The sequence below is a fragment of the Monodon monoceros genome, unplaced genomic scaffold, assembly GCF_005190385.1.
Source record: "Monodon monoceros isolate NGI ecotype Baffin Bay Population unplaced genomic scaffold, NGI_Narwhal_1 Super_Scaffold_13, whole genome shotgun sequence".
In the NCBI taxonomy this organism is placed as follows: domain Eukaryota; kingdom Metazoa; phylum Chordata; class Mammalia; order Artiodactyla; family Monodontidae; genus Monodon; species Monodon monoceros.
In genome coordinates this window covers 66437717-66464456 of record NW_021703769.1, presented here as the reverse complement: position 1 = coordinate 66464456, position 26740 = coordinate 66437717, and the positions used below count along the sequence as shown (strand labels likewise).

The 26740-nt window shown below is 44.1% G+C and overlaps 1 protein-coding gene across 5 annotated transcripts in view; it reads right to left on the bottom strand.

Moving 5' to 3' along the window:
- PRKCB (protein kinase C beta) overlaps window positions 1-26740 on the bottom strand; it is a 309888-nt gene that overhangs the window by 253199 nt on the left and 29949 nt on the right. The window contains exon 1 of one of the 5 annotated variants that reach the window (XM_029221909.1): window positions 11138-22521. The exons of the other annotated variants lie outside the window; for them this stretch is intronic. The gene's annotated coding sequence lies outside the window, so the exon portion shown is untranslated. Of the gene's footprint in view, window positions 1-11137; window positions 22522-26740 lie in introns of those variants that run through there. 5 annotated transcript variants of the gene reach the window in all.

Below are 26740 nucleotides of genomic sequence, written 5' to 3'. Positions count from 1 at the left end.
TGCCCCCGCTCACAGCAACTAGAGAATGACCGCACGCAGAAACGGAGACGCAACGCAGCCTTTAAAATAAATAAATATTTTTTAAAAAATTAATAAATAAAGCACATACCCTTTGCCCAAGTGATCCCAATGCTATATCTATCCTTGCAGAGTATCCAACACACATAGGTAAATACGGAATGTTCGTTACCGTATTGTTTGTAATAGTAGGAGACTGTCAACCACGCCAATGCCCATTGTCAAGGGACCATAGTATTCATCAAAGAGGATACTATGAAACACTTAAAAATAACTGAGGCAGCTCTATCTATCAATCTCATGAGATTGCAATACCAGGAGGAAAAGCAATATATGAAATGGTGTTATATTTTCAATTGTGTAAAGAAAAATGGGTGAGTGCATTCATTCATTCATTCAACCAATATTTGTTAAGCACCTACAACATGCCAGGTACTGTTCTGGATGCTGGGGATTCCCCCAGGAGTGAGTCCATCAAAGTCCGTGTGGGTTGCACAAGCTTGGAAAATTATTAGAAAGAAACACAGGAAACTGATAACAGGGGAGGCTCTGGGATATCAAACTGGGCAAATCAAAAGTTTGTCCTATGCAATATTGGGGACATACTTATACAAAGGTATTCTTTGTTTATCCAAACTTTAGATTTCACTGGGCATCCTGCTAACTGGGCAACCCTACTTTGGAGGTGCGGGGAGGGGGAATGAGGCATCCAGGATAGAAGGGAGATTGCCTTCATGCTCCTGTACGTGGAAATGTATTGCACTGTTTGGAATAATAATCAGGTGTATGTATTGCTTTTATTTATTTATTTATTTTAACCTGACATGACTGAATAAGAAAAGAGGAGAAGTTCCATGGATGTGAGGCCCAACTTTGCATAAGTTGCAAAGTGCATTCCTGGGCAGCCCTCGGAGCAGTCTGGCTGCCCCACAGCCACATTCCAGGGCCAGCTGCTTCTCTAAATGGAAGCGCTCTGCTCTGTCCCACACCCAGGCAGCAAGTTAGCAAGCAGGATTCCGAGCTGCGCTATTTAAAAAAAAAAAAAAAAAAAAAAAAGCCCAATGCAAAGAAACAAATGTAGAAAACAGTGGGGGAAAGAAACACCAGGCAAGCCAGAAACTAGCTTTTTCCAAGAGAACAGAGAGAAATAAAATGTCACCTTTCTTAAACAGCCTGGCTTTAAGGATCTTTTGGCCCTCTCAGATCATCTCCATCTGTCCTTACCTCTTTCTTAGGACAGATTTTATCACTCAAAGAGGGAAAGTGCATTTTATGTAAAGATCTCCCAACCTTCACGTCCCAAACATATTTTGAGCACTAACAACAATAAATGATGTTTATGAAACACTCACTATATGCCAGGCACTCTTCTAAGTATTTTAACCAATATTAACTCATTTAATTATCTCAGCAACCCCATGAGACAGATGCTATTATTATCCCTTTTGTACACATGTGGAAATTGAGGCAAAGAGGGGCTCAGTAACTAATGAAGATCACACAGTGGATAAGCAGAAGATTTGAACCCTGACAATCTGACCCCAGAGCCACACCCTTCACCACAGGCCAGGCCTGTCGTAGGCACTAGGTGGTGAACAAGATAGACACACTCCTGCCCTCGTGGGGCTTACGGTTTGTGAGGGCATCTGATCCTCCACAGGAAACAGACAAGCTAGTGGCAGAAGTGCCAAGTTCTAGGACAGATAGGACTGGGAATATACCACCATTCATTTAGTCAACAAATATGTAACAAGGGCCTAATATGCACCTAGCATTGCTCTAGGCACTAGAAGACGCAGCCTCAAACAAGACAAGCAGATCCTTGACATCGTGAAGCTTATGGCTCAGTGAACGTGCAGGAGGAATTGTAGACACCATGTCCGCAAAGGCCTGTCTGGGGAGGGGCCGTTTGAGCTGGGGGGAAACTGAAAGCTAAGACTGCATAGCAAGGGCTCAGCATTTGAAAAGTATTCTAGGCAGAGGGACCTGCATGCCACAAAGACCCTGGGTGGAAAATGAGTTCAGGTTGATCTCCATCCCCAGCCTCAAGAACGCTTCCACTGCCTCCTTGGCCCCTCAGCCTTCTCCTCCTCCCAAACCTAAACCCATGGGCCGCACTTTGCTTTCATACTGATTTCCCCTGCCAGCTATCTGCAAGATCTAAGGCAGAAACAACTCAGCCGCTTACAGTCCCGAGGCACGTGCTTGCTGATGAATTCAAGTGTTGTGTTTTTTAACTCCCCAAATTAAGGCACTCTGACTGTTCGTGTTCTGACCAAGCTTTGAGAATCTTTGCCGCTGATGAGAGAGGAAGGAAGTGGCAATACCAGTGGCCAGATGTACAGAGCAGACCTGTCCAAATACACAGGGAAAAAACCAGGACTGAAAGCAGAATCTCCATCTCTCTCCCACTCCACCTCTCTCACTCAACAATCTCTCTCTCTCCCCACCAGATCTCTCTCCCTCCCAGACACACACACACACACACACACACACACACACACACACACACAAAGATAAGGTGTTCTTCCTGCCCCTACTCACAAAATCTTGGGGCCCTGTATCTTTCTCCTAAGCAGGAAAACAAAATCAGCACTCTTCACCACAACCCTCTGAGTGAGAGGAAGAGTTTAGAAATAATACCTGTCAAACTTCGAGTCCAGTTCCTGAGCACATACACATCAAAAGATGACAGCTATTATTGTTATTGTGCAGAAAATAATGGTGGAGAGTGGAAGTCTAGAGCCAGACAACTTCAGTTTTAGTCCTAGCCAGAAGATAGCTGCGTGAGCTGTCTGTCCAACTGCTCTGCCTCAGCCTCCCCATCTGTAAAATGGGTACCTTTATAGTAGTGCCTGTACCTCACAGGACAATGAGTTACTGCAGGGGAAAAGGCTTAGAACAGTGTTTGGCACTGAAAAAGTACTGTCTTAATTGCTAACTTCCACTACTGCCACTACTATTATTACCATTTCATCGTTCTTATTATTAAAATCCAAATCGAAGTCACTGGTGAATTCTCAAAGGATTTCTGATTAACTACAAAATAGCAGCGGCAAATATGCCATAGTTATGCAAGATTAGCGTCAGGGGAAACTGCGTGAGGGGTGTATACAGGCATTCTTCTGTATTAACTTGGCAACTTTTCTGAAATCTAAAAGTATTCCAAAATAACAAGGTTCTTTTTTTAAAAAAAGGCAGAGGCAAACATTTTCTCACTGCCTCCTCAGGTCTTCTCCCTCATCAGCAGAGAAGTCCAAGTTTCAGAAAGGACAGAACATCATCCACACAGATACACACACACACACACACACACACACACACACACACACACACCGCCCCCCCACCCCACCCACCCCAGAGCAGCCCGCCCTCTGCTCTGCAAAGCCATTTATCAACTGGCTGTGAGTTAAAATCAGGTCTCTCCACAGGGGTAAAAATCCCAACAGGCTCAGACCTCTACTCGCCATCAGGTTTTCTCCTTTTTCAATGAATATTTATTGAGCGCCTACTGTGTACCGGGTACCCCTCCAGGAGCTGGGAAATACAATGAGCAAGACACACGCAACCGAGGTATCTTTCTGCACCAGCGACAGGAGCTTAGAGAATGTATTTGCAGGCCAGCGTCCTTCTGTGGCCTCCAATGCTGGGAAACGGTCACTGCAGGGTTTCTTTTTGGCCCCTTGAACCTGTGGGACCTCAGAGCAGGTGCTGCTACCGGCCAATTCCTGCAAGAGAGACTCCAGGGGTGGCAGGGTCGAGGGGGACCCTCGTAAGCTCGGACAACAGTACGCGGCCTGGGGAACCCAACCAGGCTGACTCCTGGGCAGGTCTGGCAGAAGCGACACAACGTCTCATTTCACTCCTAATTCACATTCCAAAGAGATGGGCAGAGATGTCTTTAAAAGAAGACACTTTTCTCCCACGGCTTCCTCCTCTTCTAATTCCCTCATCTATCCTTCTCTCTCTCCCCTTCCGCTGCTAGCTGTTTCCTGCAGATAAAAACACCCCACAACTTCCAGTCTGCATAGCGAGATTGCAGCCAGCAGGCTCTAAATGCCGACGCTCCCAATCAAACAGCAGGCGCCTCCGTGGAGTTAACGATATTTTTTTTAACCAAGAGAACCCATGCCTTCTACTTACCCTTAGGTAAGGGGGTGGGTGCGATCGGTCAGGATGGATTGGCTGCAGAGAGAGGCTCTTGCTGCGCTGTATGAACCATGCTCAATTTGAAAAAATTATATCCCAAACCATCACAAAAGCTCAGAATGACAGACACAGTTTATATTTCCAAACCATCCTGGGCATTGCATTTTGATTAGGGAAAAAAGTTCATCTTACAGATTAGAGAAATCAGTTCCAAAGGGGGGAGAGGCAGAGGTTCCACTTTCAGCTCAGAAACCCACAGGAGAAAGGGAGAGTCAAGGACCAGAAATAGGGCCCATGAAGAAGTACACACAGAGTCAGATCCCATTGTTATCAGAACTCTCTGGCCAAGTTTAAAACACACATGCCTTTTTGGCCAGCAATTCCATTTGCAAGACTTTGGATTAGAGATGTACTAACACATGTGTGTCCACATTTGGGTACCAGGATATGCACTACAGCCTTGTTTGTTAAGGCAAAAGACTGGAAATAGCCCAATGCCCATCACCAGGAGACCAGGAGACATGGAACATCCGTAGCAGGGAACACTGTGCAGCTATTAAAATGAATGAGGCAGCCCTGTGTGTGCCCTGAGGTCTCTAAGATACCCTGTCAAGTAAAACAGGCAACAAGCAAAAAACAACGTGCATAAGGCGCTGCTAAGGGTATGAAAGAATTCATATGCGTAATCTCTCTTTACTAAAACCTGCAAAACTAGCAACAGTGCTGTCCTTCCAGAGAAAGGGATTGGGGGCTTGGGGACAGGGGTGGAGGGGAGATTTTTTGCTCCTGTATACCTTTGTTGTACCTATAGGATTTCAAACTTTGCATTATATACTCAAAACAAACTGTTTTAATGGATAGTAGATAAGTAAAAATACCTAGGAAAAGAAGATAAAGGAAGTTATATAATTAAGATCAACAGATGCATACACACACACACACACACACACACACACACACACGCGCGCGATTCCCTAGAAATGGTGATAATTGATACCCGCCTCCCTCCGTTGGTTTTACAAAATTAGTACTTCATAGGATGAGATCAGGGTTTCTTAACCCTGGCTCACTGACATTTTAGACTCTACAATTCTTTGTTGTGAAGCTGTCCTGTGCATTGTAGCATGTTTAGCAGTATAACCTGGCCTCTGCTTACTAGATTCCAGCAGCACCCCTCCAGCTGTGACAAACCAGACACAACCAACTGTCCCCTGGGGACAAATCACCTGAGTTAGGTGATGGGGTCCCAAGGAACAATAACTGTGTCTTCTTTATTTCCTTCTCTCTCCATACTTAATGATGTACCAAGAGTTCTTACAGATAAATAATTACAAATGAACAAAAGTAATTTACGAGGCTTTTTGCAAATTTTTACTTACACATACATGTGCGCGCACACGCGTGCGCACACGCGCGCGCACACACACACACACACACAGAGTTTGGCACTGGGGCTGTCTGAATGCTGAAAAGGGCACATCCATCATTCTGTTTACACCACTAAGTTGATATTTGATGTTTGTAACCAGGGAAATGGCCCTGGTTCTCAGCAGAGAGATTTAGGGGAAATGTCTTCCCATCAGTGAAAGAACAGGGAATGTATTGGTCTCACCAATAGATAAGGAATGGAATGTGCTGTTTGCCCTAAGCTGTCTGTTCTTTGATAATTACTATCCCTGACCTTCCATGCCCTCTGCAATGCCGACCAATGTTACAAATGCCAACAGCCAACCCCTGATGTCCCTGGTGCCTGAAGGCCAACACCTCCACCCCCTCCTTCCTTGGGAGCAGATGAAGAAGCAGTTGTTTCACATGCTTGGCTACGCTGAGTGGCGGACTTCCTCTTCTGCAGAAACTCCAACAGTGACCCCAACAAAGAGGTCATCAAGAGGACAAGTCCTGAGCTCCAGTGAGAACTACCTCTCACCCAACACTCTCCATAAAAGAATAGTAACAACTACTATCTTTGGGGCACTTACTATGGCCCAGGCATGGTGCTAAGAACTTCACAGACATTACTTCATTGGATCCTCAAAACAACCCAGCGAAGTAAGTACAATCATCATCACCCCACTTTACAGATGTATAAGTTAAGACACGAGGAGGTGAAACGGCTTGATCGAGATCACACAGTTAAGGATTGCATAGTGCCTGGCAGACAGCAGGTTCTCATAAAGTAGTTGTATTGTTATTTTGTTAATGTTGCCACACTCCTTCCTATCTCAGGGCCTTTGCACAGGCTATGCCCTCTGCCTGGAATGCTTTTCTGCCAATCTTCATCTGGTTTTTGTTTAAACTTCCCTTTTTCAAGAAAGATTCTCTGACCCCCAAAATAAGACATATCACCTTGAGACACATTCCCACCCACTCTATTCTTCTTAGCACCTAGCACAGTGCCTAGCACAGAGCAGGCACTCAATTAAATACTGGATGGACGTAAAAATAGAAGGAAGGAAGGGACAGAGGGAGGGAGAGAAGAAGGAAGGGAGGGAGGGAGGGAAGGAGGGAGGAAGGGAGGGAGGGAGGGAGGGTAAGTGAATAAACAAATGACTAAACTTTAAAGATAAGCACAGTTGGGAACTCCCTGGCCATCCAGTGGTTAAGACTCTGCACTTTCACTGCTGAGGGCCTGGGTTCGGTCCCTGGTTGGGGAACTAAGATCCCATAAGCTGCAGAGTGGCCAAAAAAGAATAAAAATAAAAATAAATAAATAAAGATCAGCAGGGTCTTAAGAGATCAAGTAATCCAATCCCCTCCTCATCTTACAGTTGAAGACAGTAAGGTTCATGCAGGTTAGGGTCAAATCAGACAGGATCCAGTATTAGGATCTGGTCAGTTGCAGAAAAATTGGTCAGTTCCAGGAACAAGAGCTTCCAGGTGACAGATGGATGCACCAATAGCAGGTGCATAGGAGAACCCTCAACAGGTAATATCTGCATTCGATTAGGGCTCTACCCAATGGGTGCATTTAAATTCACCCCAAGTACCTTCTTCCAGGCTTATAAAATCAGTCTGATTATCCCTGCACAAAGTCTAAAAAAGAAAAAAAAAATTTCTTTCACACATCAACAAGCTGTAGTCTTTAGATTCAAAATGCCCTTGCAAACCCACAGGAAACGCTGTTCTTGTGTATCATATCACAGCACGAAGTCCCCACTTCCTTCGGGGGAAGAATGAAGCCATCTGGCAGGAGTTGCTCTCAGCTCTTTCCCGCCACCCCCCTCCTGCTCAGGGCTCTGCAGAGCTCACACATGCCTCCCCACCCCCTGGTCCATCCCACTCCAACAGAAGCACCGAGCTTTATCCTCATGGGCCCTCCAGCCTGTTTATACAACTAGGTTCTACACTCTAAGGGGTGCATATTTTATATGGTCAACACCTCTCAGAGAGCCTGGCACATAGTAGGCACTCAATAAATGGTTATTGGATGGATGGATGGATGGATGAACACTCCATCTGGCTTGCAGATGCCCTCTCCAACTCTTCATTTGATAACCTACAAGAAATTAACTGCTTCTGTGTATTCCTTTAATTCAAAAGCTAATTGTTGAATATAAAAAAAAGAATTTAATCTCTCGGGGCCTTTGCACATGCTGGTCCTTATGCCTGGAACACCCATCCTCCTCTCTTCATTCACACAGCTAATTCCACCTCTTCCTTAAGGTGCCAGCATTGCTAAACAGGTATCCCCACACATGCTCACTATTCTCTCCTCAAGCCCCTTATCTGTTTCCTTTATAATTGTTTTTAACTTTCAGTCTATTTTTCTGTTTACTCTTTTTTTTTTTTTTTTGGCGGTACGCAGGCCTCTCACTGTTGTGGCCTCTCCCGTTGCGGAGCACAGGCTCCGGACAGGCAGGCTCAGCGGCCATGGCTCACGGGCCCAGCCACTCCGCGGCATGTGGGATCTTCCCGGACCGGGGCATGAACCCGTGTCCCCTGCATCGGCAGGCGGACTCTCAACCACTGCGCCACCAGGGAAGCCCCTGTTTACTCTTTTTTGTCTCTCTCGTCCTCTAAGGAGGTCTGATGAAGTCACAGACTAGCTCTATATGACACACTTTTTTCCCCAGCACCTAGCATAGTGCCTGTATATAGTATGTGTTCAATATCTGTTGATTGCATTAATGAATCAATCAGTTAACTCATTAAGAGGGAAATGGATCCCCCCAAAATAAAGGGTGAATAATAAAACAAGTAAATTTTAGGAGTCACATCTCAAAAAGTCTTCTTGAATCATATGAAATAATGCAAATATCAATAACAATTCATGTGAAATCAAATACATTCCAATTTTTTCATAAAATTCTGGCTGTTAAATCTTCAAAGGCAGGAGAGTAGATTGCGAGAGGGAAGTAGAAACTTGCAAAATCCCTTGTCTTGCAAATATGTGAATGGGTTGAATTATCCCACTTAAAGACAAAGATTTATAATTTGGAGAAAAAAATCAAAATTCAAATATATACGGTTCACGAGAGACTTGCTGAAGATAAAATGATATAAAATGAAAATGAAGAAATGAGAAAGCTGCCATGAGTAGAAATATTAATATCAGACAAAGAAAATTTGAAGCATGAAAATACTACACAGGACAAAGCTAGGTGTTTTGTATTCATAAAAAGTACATCAGTAATAACAAAACCAATAGTGATATGGATTCCACGTGCCCAGCATTATGTTAAGCACATTATATTGACTACATCATTTAAATATACAAAAAAAAAGTTACACTGGCATCATTATTACCAGCAAGCTTTTAGGAGAATATAAAACTGGCCCATCATTTGCTAAGAACAGCCAAGAAGGATTTAACAGTGAAGACTGGAGAACCATGAAGCTCTGACTCCTACAACATAGAAATAAATTCAAAATACATAAAGCAAAATTTGTTTTAAAAAATCACTATCAGGGACTTCCCTGGTGGTGCAGTGGTTAAGAATCTGCCTGCCAATGCAGGGGACACGGTTTCGAGCCCTGGTCCAGGAAGATCCCACATGCCGCGGAGCAACTAAGCCCGTGTGCCACAACTACTGAGCCTGCTCTCTGGAGCCCGCGAGCCACAACTACTGAATCCACATGCCACAACTACTGAAGCCTGCACGCCTAGAGCCTGTGCTCCGCAACAAGAGAAGCCACTGCAATGAGAAGCCCGCACTCGCCGCAACTAGAGAACGCCGGTGCACAGCAGCAAAGACCCAACGCAGCCATAAATAAATAATTAAATAATATTTTTTAAAAATCACTATCATAGTGGGAGACTAGCATACTATCCACTCTTTGACAAATCAGTAGACATTATTAAAATTATATAAGGGCATTTAGCTCAAGAAACTAGGAAAAAGTCATAAAACTGAGAAAAGAGTGAGGAGGAAAACAGGAATTAAAATATCAGGAAACAACTGGAAGATAAATTTAAAGGATGGTTATTTGAAAGGGAAAATAAAACTAACATTTTGGCAAAGCTCATCAAGAAAAATTTCAAAAATCAAAAATAAGAACTTCTCAGTAAAAATGAGAAAAGAGACAGAACTGCAGGTGGCAAGGAGATTTTTCAAATCACTACAGAACAACATATACAGTCCCACACTTCAATTAAATAATCATTCCTGGGAGAACACAACAAATTTGAAAGCATATCAACAGTGATCATGGAATAAATTATAAAATTTGTCAAATAAGTAATTCCAAGAAAGGGCACTAGGCCCAAAAAGTTGTCTTATTTGGAGGTACTATAGAAAATTAAAGAACATTATAAACACTTTGCAATTTAGACTCTATCTAAGTAGAAAGAAAGAAAAGACAGAGAGAAGAGAAGATAGACCGTAATAGCGAACCAAAAAAAGTAAACTACAGACCAATTTCACTGATGAATATAAGCTCAAAGATCCTATATATAATGTAAGTAAATTTAACCCAATACCATAGTACAAGAATAATACCAGAATGAATCAAGTACTGGGGAGACAGTAACAATAAAGGTCATACATTGTTTTGGTGTTTTACAATGAGCATGTACTTTTCAAAAGCAACAATGTGCTTTTCTGTGAGAAAATTAAAGCAATGATTATATCCAGTGATCAAGAAAATTTGGAAATGCATGTACTCTAGGTGAGGGTATAAATTACTTGCAGCCTCTCTGGAGAGCAATCTGGCAACAAAAGCCTTTAAGATGGCCATACCCTTTGACTCAGAAATGCCAATTTGGGGAACTGTGATGGGCTGACTGCAATAAAGGTCCCATTTTTTTATGCCTATGGTAGCCATGCCCTTTGGCAATGCCCTCTGAAACTAGCTCTGAGTTTGGCCATGTCACGTGCTTTGGCCTATAGGACAGAAGCAAACTTGTCACAAGCACAAACTTGAAAATAGTTTGTGCACTGGGGACTTCCTGCTGCTCTTGCAGCTCTGTGACTGCTATGTAAACAAGGCTGGCCAGCTGGAAGATGATACCCTCATCATACAGAGCAATCCACCAGCTGATTACAAATGCACGCACGAGCCTAACTGATTCCAGCACAGACCAAAAGAACTGCCTGGCCCAAAGTGCAGACCGGCAGAGCTAAACAAATAGTTGTTGTTTTACACCACTAAATTGTGGGATTATTTGTTACACAGCAAAAACTAACTAATACATGAACTTATCCTTTGGAAATATTCAGAAGTAGCCATCTATAAAGATAAATATACGAAGATGTTATTTATAACAGTGGTTAAATAATGTTAAATAATAGGGGCTGCTTAGGTAACTGAATATTTATTCAATGAAAATCTGTGCAGCTATTAAAAATCTTTTATAGCAAAATTTGAGGTGGCAAAATATTTATAAGATAGTAAATATTCTTAGTGCAAAAGAAGGTTATGAAATCTATAAAATAATATTATGGTATGAGACTATTTTTGTAAAAAATGAAAATAAGTATTTGTCTTTATATGCATGGAAAAATACTGGAATGACAAAAATGTTACCTACCAGTCTTCAAACATGATGACTTTTTTCCTTTGTTTTTTTTCCTACACTCTTCATATTTTCTGCATTGATCCTAAGTCAGGGCTTTTTTTTTTTTAATTCATTTATTCATTTATTTCTGGCTGCATTGGGTCTTTGTAGCTACATGCGGGCTTTCTCTAGTTGCGGCGAGCGGGGGCTACTCTTCATTGTGGTGCGCAGGCTTCTCATTGCGGTGGCTTCTCTTATTGCGGAGCGCGGGCTCTAGGCGCGTGGGCTTCAGTAGTTGTGGCACATGGGCTCAGTAGTTGTGGCACGGGGGCTCAGTAGTTGTGGCATGGGGGCTCAGTAGTTGTGGCTCATGGGCTCTAGAGCACAGGCTCACTAGTTGTGGCACACAGGCTTAGTTGCTCCACAGCATACGGGATCTTCCCGGACCAGGGCTCAAACCCATGTCCCCTGCATTGGCAGGCAGATTCTTAATCACTGAGCCACCAGGGAAGCTCATAAATCAGGGCTTTTAAACAGTCACTGGGCTGCTCTAGGAGCTGAACCTGGAACACTCTGAGCCCACCAAAGGCCACTGCTGAGAAATCAGATAAGGGGTAATCCATGCATAGCTGTTAGAAAATCCTCCTAGTATAATCCCTATTAAAGCATCCTAAGCATGGTGCTTGTCAGCATAGCTGGGAAAAGCAAAAGGAAAAAGAGCTGGAACAGGCCGCCATGTTGCTGGCAAAGGCCTTCACTATGGCCAGTTTACTGAATCCAAGTCCAGCAAGGTTACCTGGCTTCTTCCTTCTACTCAAGTCTCATTCTCTCTTCCAGCTTCTCCCTGTCATGTTCCCTTCTTACTTTCCCCTTTATTTACTCTTCATTTGGATTTTCTCAGAGTCCCTTTGGGAGAAAGAGAAAGGATTCAGGCAGGGGGCTGGAGGGGAGGTATCCAAAGATGAAGCACATCCAGGGTCTTAGCATGGCTTCCATTACACTCCATCAGACCATCCCTAGAATTCAAGAATTCTCTAGAATTCTTGACTAAGTGACCAAGGGAGGTAGATTTCCAATCCTGCTAAAAGGATGATGGTTTATTTATCCCCATACTAATAAGCTGGTTGCATTCACATGCTGTTGTGGAGATAGGACCTGGGTCAGATGATAGGCTGAGATCAGAAGACTTGGATAACAGTCTAGTTCTGATGCTAACTTGATATCAAACCTAAGAATTCACTTCACCTCTCTGGGCCATCTTTTCCTCCTCTGCAAAATGGGCCTAATACACCCCCTTAGACCCCATAAGAACTGATGTTTGTCTCATTTGTTAGGTGCTAGATACCAACAGGTACTCAATACATATACGTTGAACAAAAGAAATAAAACACCGATCTATTCACTCACACAGGGCTTCATATGAAGAACAGATAAATGGGAATGCGAGTGCTTTGGCTGTATAAATCACATTACAAAGACAATGTATGTTTTAATATTTTTTTACTAATATAAAATAGAAATAACATTGTCTTGGAAATAACATGCTCATCCCTTGAAGTAAAAGCTCTTGGGCTTTGCAAAACAAGGTTTGAGAATCACTGAAGTAAGAATTAAAGCTCATGACCTTAAAACGATTTAATCCACCAAATCAGCCAACACTGCATCCTGAAGCAACGGAGGTTTTTTTTTTTAACCAACCATGTTGTCAGCCTTTAAAAGTCCAGGGCATAAAGCACAGAAGGGCGAAGGGGGTGCTATTTCACAACATTCTTACTTAAACAGGTGCGGGGAAAGGTAAGCTTTCCCAACACATCTGTCTACCACCAATTAAAATGTGGAATGTTGAGGCCCTCACCAACAACCTCCTCTCAAGGGCTCCCAGTAACAGGTACATCTTTATCATCGAGACCAAGGGAGTCATGCCACTTATTAACAGGCATTTGTTTCAGCAAATGTCACAAGGAGATGTGGGATCCAGCCATCTCCCAATTTGCACACACTTGAAAGCTGTTGGTGTTACAGCTCTTGGAGCGCGTGGGCAGGGGGCCTATGGTTTTTCACACATTACACTGGAAAGGATTCTAACTGCACAAGAAGGTAGGTTGTGGGATGCCAGCCAAGCTAAACACTGACAAATTCCCTTCTGGTCAGAGCGTGCAAAATTTCTGTGCTGTCTTGGGTGAAAGCGCCTTTCCTGGGTCAATGTGATGGGCAGACACGTGCCATCCTCATTCACAAATTGCTTCCCTTAGATGCTCATCAGCCTCCCCAGGTCATCTACACAGCCCCCTGCAACTGGGCGTTGGATCTAGAGCCAAAATCACCACAACTGACCAGTTCTTCTAATTAAAAATTCATGCTGCTTTTTTGTTGAACTGGAGATTCTAGAAATAATAATAATAATAAACCCTGACAAACTCCTGGAGACATACCCAATACAGGAAACTGGGCAATGTACCTTAGGAAATACCCAAGAGAGCCCCCTGTCCCTCAGTTATGATTTTTATTATTTAAAAATATATATATTTATTAGCACATGCTCAAAGGGAAAAAAATGGAGAACACAGATGCATGCACCTGAAAACATATATATATATATACACACACACACACACATACACACATACATACACATATACACATACATACACATACACACACATACGCAAACAACAGGACTCACAACCTTACCACTCAACAATAAGCACGTATAAAAACATACAAGAACAGGGCTTCCCTGGCGGTGCAGTGGTTGAGAGTCCGCCTGCCGATGCAGGGGACATGGGTTCATGCCCCGGTCCGGGAAGATCCCACATGCTGTGGAGTGGCTGGGCCCGTGAGCCATGGCCGCTGAGCCTGCGCGTCCGGAGCCTGTGCTCCGCGACCGGAGAGGCCACAACAGTGAGAGGCCCGCATACCGCAAAAAACAAACAAACAAACAAACATACAAGAACATCTTATGACCCTTTGTTTTTTCCCTAAGCATACACATAAAAATAAACATCCTATTTCATAACCTGATTTTTTCCTACCTAGCCATGTGTCATGACCATTTTTCCAAGGAAGGCAACAAGTATTTTTTCTAACAGTCTAATAATCTATCATATGCTTTAGCTTTATTTACCTATTGGATAGTTTCGATATTTACAATTATTCTCTGCTACAAATAGCAGCACACATCTTTATACATCTCTGTTTCCTAAATGGGCTCAGGGAGTGAAGATAATTTAAGCAAGGAAGTACAAAAACGATAAAGCTAGATATGCCTTCATGGATATTAAAATATCCTAAGATTATGGTAGGAATTGCTGTGGGAAGAAAGATCATGGATCAGGTCCCAGTGTCTTCAATAAATGCGAGGAGAGACTGGCGGTCTATAGATGAAAGAGGGGAAGAAGCAGGAGGGTAGAATGGTCACTGAATATGAGGCTTACAGGTGAGCTCCTGAATGAGAGTAGGATCTTCAGGAAGCAACGACAAAGAACCAGAGGAAGGCAAACTTCTGACTCCAGAAAGCTTGCTGTTCCTGAATGGAATGACATCCCCAGGAGGTAGTCAGGATCCTCTCCAGGCAGGAGGAAGGGAAAGCATTCTACAGAGTCAAGTCCAGAAGGCAGAGTGGAAAGAGTCAACAAAGGGGTCAAGAGAACAAGGAACCAGGTATGAATGAGGTGATGACACGGGGACTGGAGCTGGCCTCTCCGCCCATAAATGAGAATTACAAAGATGGGAAGCGTGGTTGGAGGTGACCAGCCTCCTAAGTCCTCAGTGGGGCACAGGTCACTTTGCTTCTAGAAATAGCTAAGGGTCCTGGGTAGTGTTTCTCCTAGTTTCAGAGAAGTGGCCAAAGATATGTTAGGCTTAAAAGACATTCTGCTCTGGGTGACAGCTGTCACAGAGAGGACAAAGCCCCCTACAAGGTTCAGAGGAAGACAACATAGCCTTGATGTGGGCAAGGACAGTCTCATAGAGTTCCGGGTAGCTTCTTGCAATAGACTAAGGACATTAGGAGGCTTGCAGAGAGACAAAGAGATCTATCTTGGGGATTTTTTTCTTAATTCAGGCAATAAAAGTGGAGAATGAAAGGTCAGTGTGTTCCTTCTCAAATATTAGCTACCTCAGTAAGGATTTTCAAGGGAGCTGTAGAACATAGGATTCAGTAGAACTTCCTAAAAGTTAAATAGATCTATTCATTAATTGCCTTATTTAAAGAATATGTATTGAGCATCTACTATGTACAAAGCTCCATTCTAAATACTAGAACAAGAGAAGTGAACAGATGAGAGTACATTGTACATAGTTAACAACAAATGAATAAACATATAATAAAATGCCAGCTAGTAACAGGTGCTATAAAGTAAAGGGAAAGGAAGTAAAAAGACTGTGGTGTTATTGTACACAGGCAGATGAGAGGTGAGAGAGGACCAGTCAGGAGAGCTGGGTTATATTGTGGTAGTAAACAACCCCCAAACAGGCAAAGGTTTCTCTTCCTCTCACACTACATGGTCATGCTAGATCGGCTAAGGGACATGTTCTATGTCTCCAGGATCAGGTTGATAGAGAAGTCTTTAACTCAAAGATTGCTCTGGAGAGTCTAGAACCAGCAATGAAATGCTTCGGCATAAAGTGACATACAATCACTTTGGAATACAACTCATTGTCCAGAACAACTCATATGGCCCTACTCACCCACGAGGGAGCCAGAAAGCGCAATCCTACCATTGGTCTGTAAAGCCAAAACCCAGAAATATTTAGTGAAGGGCATGAGTGCTTATGAAAGATGATAGTTAAATGGATGGATAGATGTAATAATAGTAATCGTTAACACACAGCACTGCTATGAGGCAGGTACTATGGAAAGCACCTTACACATACTGACTTATACAACCCTCATAACAATACTATGAGGCAGGCTCTATTATTATTTTCAACATCATCTCATTTTTGAGATTGGATGGATGGATGGATAGGTGGGTGGATGGATGGATGGGTGGATAGATGGATGGATGGATAGGTGGATGGATAGATGGATGGATGGATAGGTGGGTGGATGGATGACCACTCATGCTGACTGGCAATAACAATGTCAACCAGGAAAATATAAGAGCTTGACTCATGCCACCAGTAGAAAAGGACTCATACACCTGCAGGTCTCACATTCATTTCACCAGTCTTGGTCATCCAACTATGTCACCACTTACATTCTCAACAGCTGCAACAGAAAAAAAAAAAAAAAAAACAGCTGTCATAGTCTTCCAGGCAGAAGGCCAGAGGCCCATGTAAACATACTGCATGCTTGCCAGTGAAACCCTTCCAGCCGTCTTGGAACCACAAGCCTGGTACCCAGTCCCCACACAGAAGCTCCTTCTTGGCAGGTGGGGAGCAATAACTCCTCACAAAGACGGGGACGACTCAAACAGGCTGCGGTTGAGAACAAGCAGACGTGACTAGGGCGGTGGAGGGAGGGGGGACAAACTGGCCGTTATGGCAAAACCAGTGTTGCCTGAGTCAAAAGCAGTGGGTTTTGAGGATTTCCCCTGCTCTGGCCCCAGCACACACTTAAAATGGGAAACAGTTACTGAGCAGCATTTTGCTTGCTAACAACATTCAGCTTCCTGGATAAAGAGAATACAGAAAGGCAGCAGGGAAGATAGCTTTGAATGTCCTACCCCAAAAACATGGGCCCTGCTACGGCCCATGAGGGCCCATCATCTCCCAGGGGAGGAGGGCTTGTCTGCCAACTCACGAAGCCACCAGGCCCACCCAAACAGCTTTTACGGAGCTTCCTCTAGCTGAGCCGAGCTGTGCTTTCCACTGCTCAGCCCAAGTGTCTCACCAGCTCAGCAACTTCAAAAGCCACCCAGGTTCAGCATCTGCCCTAGGAGGCAAGCTGAGTCAAGAGAGGGGGTCAATTTACCGCTGAGGTCGCAACAGTCCATCAAGGAGAAAAGACTTGCCTGAAGTTCTCTAGTCAGGCCCTGCTATAACCAGGCTAGGAAAATGGAAAGGGGGGGGGGGGACCTGATGCCCTAAAGGAGGGAGCTTGGGCCGAGGGAAGGAACTTGGGGTTGATCTCCTTTGTACAGGAAAATGTAAACATATGACAAATGTAAGTTCCTGCGTCCACATGTATACTATATGGCGGAAGTCTGCGGAACTTCTGATGAGGTTTGTTTACATCGAGAAGGCCTTAGCCACTGGTGATGGACACAGTGCCGCAAGCTCAGTATGGGTGTGAGAGTCAAGTTTGGGTCCAAATGCCAATTCTGTAACTTGGAGTAAGTGACCTATACTCTCTGAGCCTCTGTTTCCTCACCTACAAATGCTGCCAATACAGCAGTCACGAGCAACATGTGGCTAGTGAATACCTAAAATGTGGTTAGTTTGAATTGAGGCGTAAGTGTAAAATACATACCAACATTTGAAGACGTAGTCTTTAAAAAAAGTTAAATATTCCATTAATCATTTTATATTGATTACATGTTGATATGAGAATATTTGGGATATAATGAATTAAAAAAAACATTAATCAAAATTAACTTCACTTGTTTCTTTTTAATGTGGTTACTTAGAAAATTTTACATTACATTGTGTGGCTCATGTTATATTCCTATTGGACAGCAGTGATCTACAAAATGTTAGGAGGTTGATATGAAGTTCAAAGAAGAAGTCATATGTTAAGAGTTCTAGGCATCCAGTATTGTGTTCATTTCCCTCCCCCACCTACATCTGATCCAGAAAGTCCTTTCAACTCCCCAATCTGCCAATGTCTCTCCAAACATATCATGTCTCTCTCATCATCTCTCACCTGGATATCTGCAGTGGACTCCTAACTCATCTTCTACTTCCACCCCAGCCACCAAGAATCTATTCTCCATTCAACAGCCAACAGGAGATGTTTTAAATACAAATCCAGTCCTTTCCATCCCCTACGTAATACCCTCCAGTGGCCTCCCACTGCACTCAGCACAGAAGCTTATCCCGGCATAAGAGGCCCCATGTGATATGGCCGCTGCCCACCTCCCCACCTGCTCCTCCATCCACACCCACTCCATCTTGAACCCAGATACAAGATCATGCTGAGCTGGTTTCCTCCTCATGGCCTTGACACTGCTCATCCCAAGGACCCAGAACAATATTTTCCCCCATTCTGCATGGCTGTCTCCTTCTTATCTTGTGGGTCTCAGGTTACACGTCACTTGGTCAGGATGGTCTTCCCTACCTAAAGAAGACACTCACCACACCACTCTGTTGCCTTCTCCTGGTTCAATCTCTTCATGACATTCACCACACACTGAACTCATTGTTTTTTCAATTCGTTTACTTGAATATCATCTGTCTTCTTGCTGGAATATCAGCTCCGTGAGGGCAGGGACCTGTCTTAGCCATTCTAGCTCCACAGCCTAGACTGGCGACTAGAACATGGCTGGTGCCCAATAAATGCCAAGTGAGCAAGTGGCTGTGCCAGCTGGAGCTGTGGAGGAATTACAGGCCAGGTCCCCAGGACAGTCTGCCAGAGACGCTTCCACTCCAGCCATGCCACGTCTGGGTATAATATCCAAAAGAACTGAAAGCAGGGTCTCAAAGAGATAGTCATACACCCACGTTCACAGCAGCATAATTCACAGTAGCCAAAAGGTGGAAGCAACCCAAGTGTCCATCGACAGATGAATGGATGAGCAAAATGTAGTGTATACGTAACACGGAATATTATTTAGCCTTTAAAAGGAAGGAAATTGACACCTGCTACAACATGGATGAACCTTGAGGACATCATGCTAAGTGAAATAAGCCAGCCACAAAAAGACAACTACCGTATGATTCCATTATATGCCACGTCTAGAGTAGTCAAAATCAAAGAAACAGAAAGTAGAATGGTGGTTTCCAGGGACTGGTGGGAGGGGTTAATGGGGAGTTGTTTACAATGGGGACAGAGTTTCAGATTTGCAAGATGAAAAAGCTCTGGAGCTCTGCTGCACAGTAACATGAATATGCTTAACACAAGTGTACTGTACATTTAAACGTGGTTCAGATGGTAAGTTTTATGTTTTTTACCATGAGTTTAAATTTTTTTAGTATTTTTTAAAACAATAAAACTTCCACCTATCTCAGGGAACAAAATAGAAAGCTATACCTAAGTCAGCTAAAAGGAGAGGAAAAAAGAACAAAAATTGGGGAAAGAGCCAGAAGAAAAAAAGTTAACACAGAGCCCCAAAAACTGTCCTGTCCATTTTTTGACATTCGCCTTTGGAAGATGGACACAGAGACCCGTGGATCTGGGCCACCATGAGCATCAGGGGAATTCAAGAGGAGGCAAACACTCCTATTGGCATCACTACTAAAGACTTCCTAGAAATCTGCTCTGAGGATCTAATTAGGGATGCAGGCGCGGGATGTGCTTATAATAGTGAGAAATGGAAACACCTCCATGACCATCTTGGGGCACCTTTTAAATGAAGTATGGTCAAGCCATGCAATAGAGACTATGGAGTCACATAAAAAAACAATGATGAAATCTGACTTGACAAACGAGCAGTCTCGAGTGTCATCATGACCCCGTTTGTGTGAGAGAGACAGAGACAGAGACAGAGAGGGATATATACCTAGGTATTGACATTTGGGGGAAGGGTGAGATTATTTGCTTTCTGTGTATTTTGTAATGCTCCGTAACGAAGATATATTGCTTCGGCAGTGAGAAGGCATTATCTTTAAGAAGAAAACACGGCAGAAAAAAATGTTTACAAGAAAACACTGCGGATCCCAAAGAAAATTCTAGTACCCTGAGAGTCAAATTATAGCACAGCAAGAACGCCCAGCAAGGAACAGAAAACACAAAACTACAGTTACGTAATTCAGGAAGGCCCGCAGAAGCTCCCAGACACCCGCAGAGACCCAAACAGACCTTTTGGAACTCAAACCAGGGCAGAGAAAACACACAAAAAAGTAACAGGACCCATCCAGAGATGAAAGATTAGGTGCGCAGAATCACAGGGACAAAAGTGAGTGTAAGAAAGAGGAGGCAGGAAACAACATTCAGGCTTCTTTCGGGGGCCGTGGGGGCTTGCGGGGGGATGGGAGGGTTGGGAAGCAACTACAGGGCCAGGGAGCCCCTATAGTTAAGCTAAGGCTAAGAGGAAAGAGCGCTTCTATTTAGCCGTCATCTGCGTGAGCACAGGAGGTGAGCCAGGCAGCCCCTCTAGCAGAGTGGAAAAGCCGCAGGAGCCTGCCAGCTGACCTAGCTTCCACGGTGATTTCTGAACTGGGTGGGGATACACACAACAATGTTTAATAGTGTGACTCTCAGAGCTGGGGACAAATAAAAATAGTAGTAAACACTTTCACAGCGTGTGTTCTGTGCCAGGCATTGCTCTAAATTTTATATATATACATGTATCCTCATTTAATCTTCTCAACGACTCTATGAGATAGTTATCACTCTCATCCCCATTTTACAGATGAGAAAACTGAGGCACAGAGAGGTCAAGTAACTTGCCCAAGGTCATACAGTTAATTAATGGCAGAGCCAGGATTCAAACCCAGGAACCTGTGGCTCCAGAGTCTATGCTGTGAACCATAGGCTGTTCTCTCTTAGCTATCCAAAAGACCACAAACAAGTGCTTTTCTCAGACTACCCTGACATCTGTTTGTAGGAAATTCACCTCAAGGAGAAATTACACAGAAAACCTCAGGGTTGAGTATCGTTGCACCTCATCACAGGCTATGAAAACAGCCCAAGCTTACCCTACGAAACCACTTTCCCACTCCCACCTCCCCTCCTTCCTCAGACCATGGCCCTCAGTATTCTCTGCTTCCTAGGTGCCCACAAAACATGAAAACCAGCTCTCCGCTGGGGCCACACTGCACTCACCACTACACTCCACTGTCTTAACACATGCTCTGCAAACAGAGTAAGTCAGACCCTGCTCTACACTCCCCGGCTACATTACCTGAGGAGAGCTAATTAACCTGTCTCCACCTCTATTCCATTCCTAAAACAGGAAAAACAGTATTAAAGTCTGTACTCATTACTCACAGATTCCATATTTGCAAATTTTCCTACTTGCTAAAATTTATTTATAACCCCAAAATCAACACTCACAGTATTTTCATGATCGTTCTCAGACACATGCAGAGTGATGAAAGATTTGAGTCACCCGACGCACACATTCCCAGCTGAGGTTGAACAAGGCTATGCTCTGCCTCCTTGTTTCAGTTTTCACGTTATAAACAAGTATTCTTTTTGCGGGAAATCAGTACCGCGTGTTTCGCATTTTTATGCTTTTTGTTGGAAACTTAGCTGTTAAAAATGGCCCAAAGGGTGTGTTCCTAAGGGCAAGAAGGCTGTTATGTGTCTTTCGAAGAAAATACGTGTGTTAGATAAGTTTCATTCAGTTGTGGTCCTGTTGGCCACAAGTTCAATGTTAAAAAGTCAACAATAAAGTGACTTTAAACAGAAACACACATAAAACAATGTTACGTATCGATCGGTTGACAAAAATGTCATGGCCAGAGGCTCACAGGAACCTGACCCCATATTTCCCCCAGGAGCAATAGTTCAGTATTCACTAATTCGGCGTTTGCTGCAACTTTATAGGACATACCAACCGCAAGTAACGAGAACTGACTGTACCTCATAGTACTGTCAGTCTTAAATGAGCTGATATCACTAAGGCACTTAGAATAACACTCGGACCATCCGATGGGCTAGGTAGGCATCTTCCTTTATCACTTATACACATTCTTAGCTTGAAGACTGAGGTGAAATAAAAGAGAACTAGGGCCCCACCCAGAACAAGTGTTCTTGACTTGAGTTGAATGGGACGAATGAGTGGGCCAAATATTAAGAAGCTTTGACCATGTGGCACACCACTGGTGATGAGCTCAGAGTTGACAGTCGTTTTACATTGAGGAAAGAAGACTCCAGGGAGCTCCACAGGGTTCACCCACCTAAGATCCACTCCCCTTGGTTTTCCTCCTTGTTTTCCCTTGAGGAGTATTACCTGGGGTCTTGGTGGGGGTCAGCAATTCTGGGATGGTCATGTGACTTCAGGTAGGCCAATCAGAAGCTCACTCCCTGGATTTTGCATCTAGAACAAAGTTATTCATCCTGCCTATGGTGTCTTGAAGGAATGAACCATTAAGTCCTGCTTTCTAGATCCCCAGAGCGTCTCTGGTTCCAGGACTTTCCAAAGCCTACATCTTCATCTTTTCCTTCACATCTCCGATTTCTCTCATATCCTGCTAATAAATTCATTTCTGCTTAAATTAATCAGAGTCAGTTTATGTTACTCACAACCAAGGATCCTAACCAAGACAGGAATTTCAAGGGATAGCCTTTTTTCCATCCCCCTTCCCTTAGACTTACACCTCAGAATAAAGGAAATTCCAGCTATTCATGCACACAGAGGTCTCATAGAAATGGGACCTGGGCTTCCCTGGTGGCGCAGTGGTTGGGAGTCCGCCTGCCAATGCAGGGGACTCGGGTTCGTGACCCGGTCTGGGAAGATCCCACATGCCGCGGAGTGGCTGAGCCCGTGAGCCATAGCCGCTGAGCCTGCGCGTCCGGAGCCTGTACTCCGCAACGGGAGAGGCCACAACAGTGAGAGGCCCACGTACCGCAAAAAAAAAAAAAGAAAGAAAGAAATGGGGCGTAAGAAGTGGCCAAAGCAGGCAGCTTTTATACTTTTTAGGCAAAGAAATAATAAATTTGTAAGGAATTGACAGGACAAAGAAACTTAGGTTTTGGACTCTCAGTTAGTGAAGAGCTTGGGCTTGGGGCAGCAAATTAAAGAACTCATAGGTTTGTTTATACAGGCTCTCAGCCTAATTCCCCATCTCTGGTGATATAACTGAGTGTCTTCTACCTCCAGATGCAGGGAGGGTACCTTTCACAGGAGAGATTTATTTCCTGCTTTCAGGGAGACAGAGAGAAAGGTCAGAGTGTCCTTCTTGTGTTGGTCATTTCTTAAGTAACTTTAATTCAAAATAATCAGTATACCATTGAGGCACATTTCAGGGCAGCCTGCCCTGGGCCCCAGCAAAGCAAAACATATGCAGGGCCACTGGTGAGCTCTGCTAAAGGGGGACCTCGGCTGCTGGGCCTCGGTCCTGTCTCTTTCACTATTTCCGTGATACGACTTGAAGAAAGGATCAACTGAGTCGGAAGACAGAAGTAGCATCTTAAACACATGTGACAGAATGGATTTAGTACAAGCAATCAGAAGGTCCAGAAACCCAGTTTCCGAGTCCAGGAATGCAAGTTGGATTAAGAGGGGGTTTAGATTAAGCACTTTTGAATCACTTAAGGATTTCATCAGACAAAAAGCTAGGGAGTCAGCAGTATGAGAGGGCTGCCAAAAAACAGTTAACGATTTTAGACAAATTGAAGTATATTATCTACATCAGTGATTGCAAATCGGTGGCCCACATATTGTTTGGCCTACAAAAATTGTTTTTTAGTTTTAAAAAAGTAAATAAATTACCAATACTCCTAAATTAGAAGTCTTCCCATAAATATTCTGATTTCCTGTCTCTGCTGAAAAAAAAAAAAGAATCTGGCAATGCTAGGCCTGTGCTGTCATACTGGCAACAATTGGCTTGAGCTAAGTGGCCACTCCTTTGAGATGGGGCACACTCCCTTTATTTTGCCATTGTCCCTATCCCTCCCTGTGGTCTCCCCATTACCAAGACTTGCCAGTTGCCAAGTCTCATCACACTTGGATGGTTATTTTCCCTATGGTACAATTAAAAATATATATTCTTCTGTACCCACATAATAAAGGCTGTATTAAAAAAAAAAAAGGGTATGTTTCCAAAAATTACATACTTCTTTGTAGAAGTGAAGAAAATTCTTATGGTTTAATATACAGGTATTTCTTAAATCTAGGATGTTTCATGTGATTAAGTTATCTGCCTGTGCTCCTGTAGGAATTTGAATTTGTGAAACCCAATTATAACATGAGATGTCATGGTTCCTCTCTATCCAGGGATAGGCAGATTCTTGCTGAAGTGTTACACAGGATTTCAGAATCCATTATTTATAAAGTACATGGACAAGCTGGAAATTTGAGGACAGGTTCAAGAGCTCTTAGCTCACACATACAATGAAATTCACACATATGCTGCCCATTCCTTTTTTTTTTGCCCATTCCTTTTAATGCCTATATGTTGACATGGAAAGATTGACATTTTTGGTAAAATCAGAAACTTGTGGAAATGAATGTTTAGCCTAATACTATTTTAGTTAAGTATATGAATATGTGGGTGTAGGTATGTATTTCTTATAGGCATAGAAGAGCAGTTTTCCCATCCAACCTTGAAATTCAGAGATTCTGTGACATTTCCGTATTCATGACAGCCAAATATAAGATCAGGAAATGAGCAAGTGATTTACAGAGGCAGAAGGCAAGAGTCTAGTGTAATTAGAGGTTAAGAGTGCTGGGGAATACTTTAAAAATAATGATTTTTATGAGATTGAGTGGGAATATATGCTTGAGGGCCTCAACAGTAGGCAGAAAAGCAGCCTTGAAGAAGATGTACTGATAGTAGCTGCCTCTAGCTGACATCTTTTGGGTTTCTTCCCATCCCTGACTTCTCTAAAACCTATAGAGGGGGGATCCCAGCTATAGTGTCTTCCACATCCAAACCCTCCTACACGCGCACACACACACACACACACACACACACACACACACGCAGCTAAATGGCCTGAGTGTGGGCAACCGACCCAGCGGGGGCCATCAGATTATCCCAAGAAACTTGGAATTAGACCTAAGAGATGCTATCTGTCCCAGTTGGGAAATACTGTGAATATGGCCAGAAAGAGCACAGTTGATCCTGCGTAAACATAAGCCAAGAAAGCCAGAGAAGGGAGAACAAGGCAGACGCGTAGGAAGAACCCAGGGCCCGGAGACAAAGAGAGGCTGAAAGGGCACAGCTGCCTATGCTCTTGATGGCTGGTTTTCCAATTCTTCTATCCAGTCACTCATGAAGCTAGGCTGAACTTCCTGCCCTTCGATCACAAAAGAGAACCTCCAATACTAATAGTAACAACATAGGCAGCGGCTCACGTTCAGAGATGCTTACCATCTGCTCAACAGTAAGTGTTCTACATATATGGACTCATTTAATTTTCCTGAAAACCCTATGAGACAGCTAATAGTACCCTTCCTTTTAACCCCCCCCCATTTTTTATAGGTGAGGAACCTGAGATGCAGAGAGTTTAAGTAACTCCTCAAAGAGCACCCAGCTAGGAAGTGGCAGAACCAGAACCGGAATCCAAACAGTACAGCCGCAGAGGCCTTGCATTTAACCATTAACTATTCTACCTCTTGGCCTCAGTTTGCGTGAGTGAATTTCCATCACTTGTGACCCAAAAAGCCCCGCCTGAGACACAGAGAAGCCACATGGACTTGGGGGAAAGCAGCCACCTGGAAGGCACTGTCACGGGAACCCTGCCAGTTCTTCTTGCTAAGTTGGCCGGCAAAGGACTCTTCCCTGCATCAAGGTGGTTGCTGGACCAGGGCCTTCAGACACAAGCAGAGCCGTGGGGAAGCCACTCAGGCACTGATATAGCATCCCTTGGACCAATCTGTGTTGGGTACCCACGCTGTGCCAGCTTTTGTTCTAGGAGCCAGAAAATTAGCAGAGAATAAGACAGGCAAGGGCCCTGTTTTCCCAAAGCTTACTTTCTAGAAGAGGGAGATACACGAATGATTCTACATGGTGACAGATGCCATGAAAGGAAAATAGGAGGGTGATGTAATAAGAATATTGAAAGGGATACTTTTAGGTAGGGTAGTTGGAGAAGGCTTCTCAGAGAGGCAATGACTGAGCTGACATGGAGATGATGAGAAGCAGCCACGATCCTAAGAAGATTCAGAGAGGCACTGCGGTGGGAAGAAGCGTGCGAACTCGAGGAACAGAAGCGGGCACGGTGGCTGGAGCACACGTCCGTTCCACCCCTCAGTGGGCCGGGCATATGGAGAGAGAGGCAACCCTGCTCCAGAGCCCTGAGAAGGAGCGAGTGCGGTAGGCTGCCAAGATGGCCGGGTCTTCATTCCCCCCACCCGTGTCCACGCCCTTCGCGACGTGGCTTTGCAGCTCCTCTCCTCCACTCCCCACTTCTCGAATATGGGCTGGCCTGTGACTGGTTTGGGGCCAGTGGAAACAGCAGAAGTGACCGTGTGCCAACTCTGAAGCATTTCTCAAGAGTCTTTGCATGCCTGCGTCCTTAGAACCGCGGAACCTTGCCCAACTGCCCAGGAACAAGCCCGAGTAGCCTGCTGGATGGGGAGACACACAGGATCCATTCTCTCTCTTCCGCTCCAACAAACACACATCCCAGTGCTGGACACATGCGTGAAGCCGTCCTAGACCTTCCAGGTCCCAGGTAACCTGCCAGCTGACCACAGACACACGAGCAAGCCCAGCCAACATCAGCAGAACTGCCCACTTTTGTGCAGTTTGGGGGAGTCTGTAATAAAGAAATAGCTAATTCATACACCTAGGGTGACGCCCGGACAGAGAGAAGCACTGTAGGAACAGTCAGAAACAGCCCATGAGAGGCTGCTCTGTGGCTGTGCTTGGCAGCCCTGCCAGGGTCCTGACAACAGCACTGCTGCAAGGAGGCTCTGC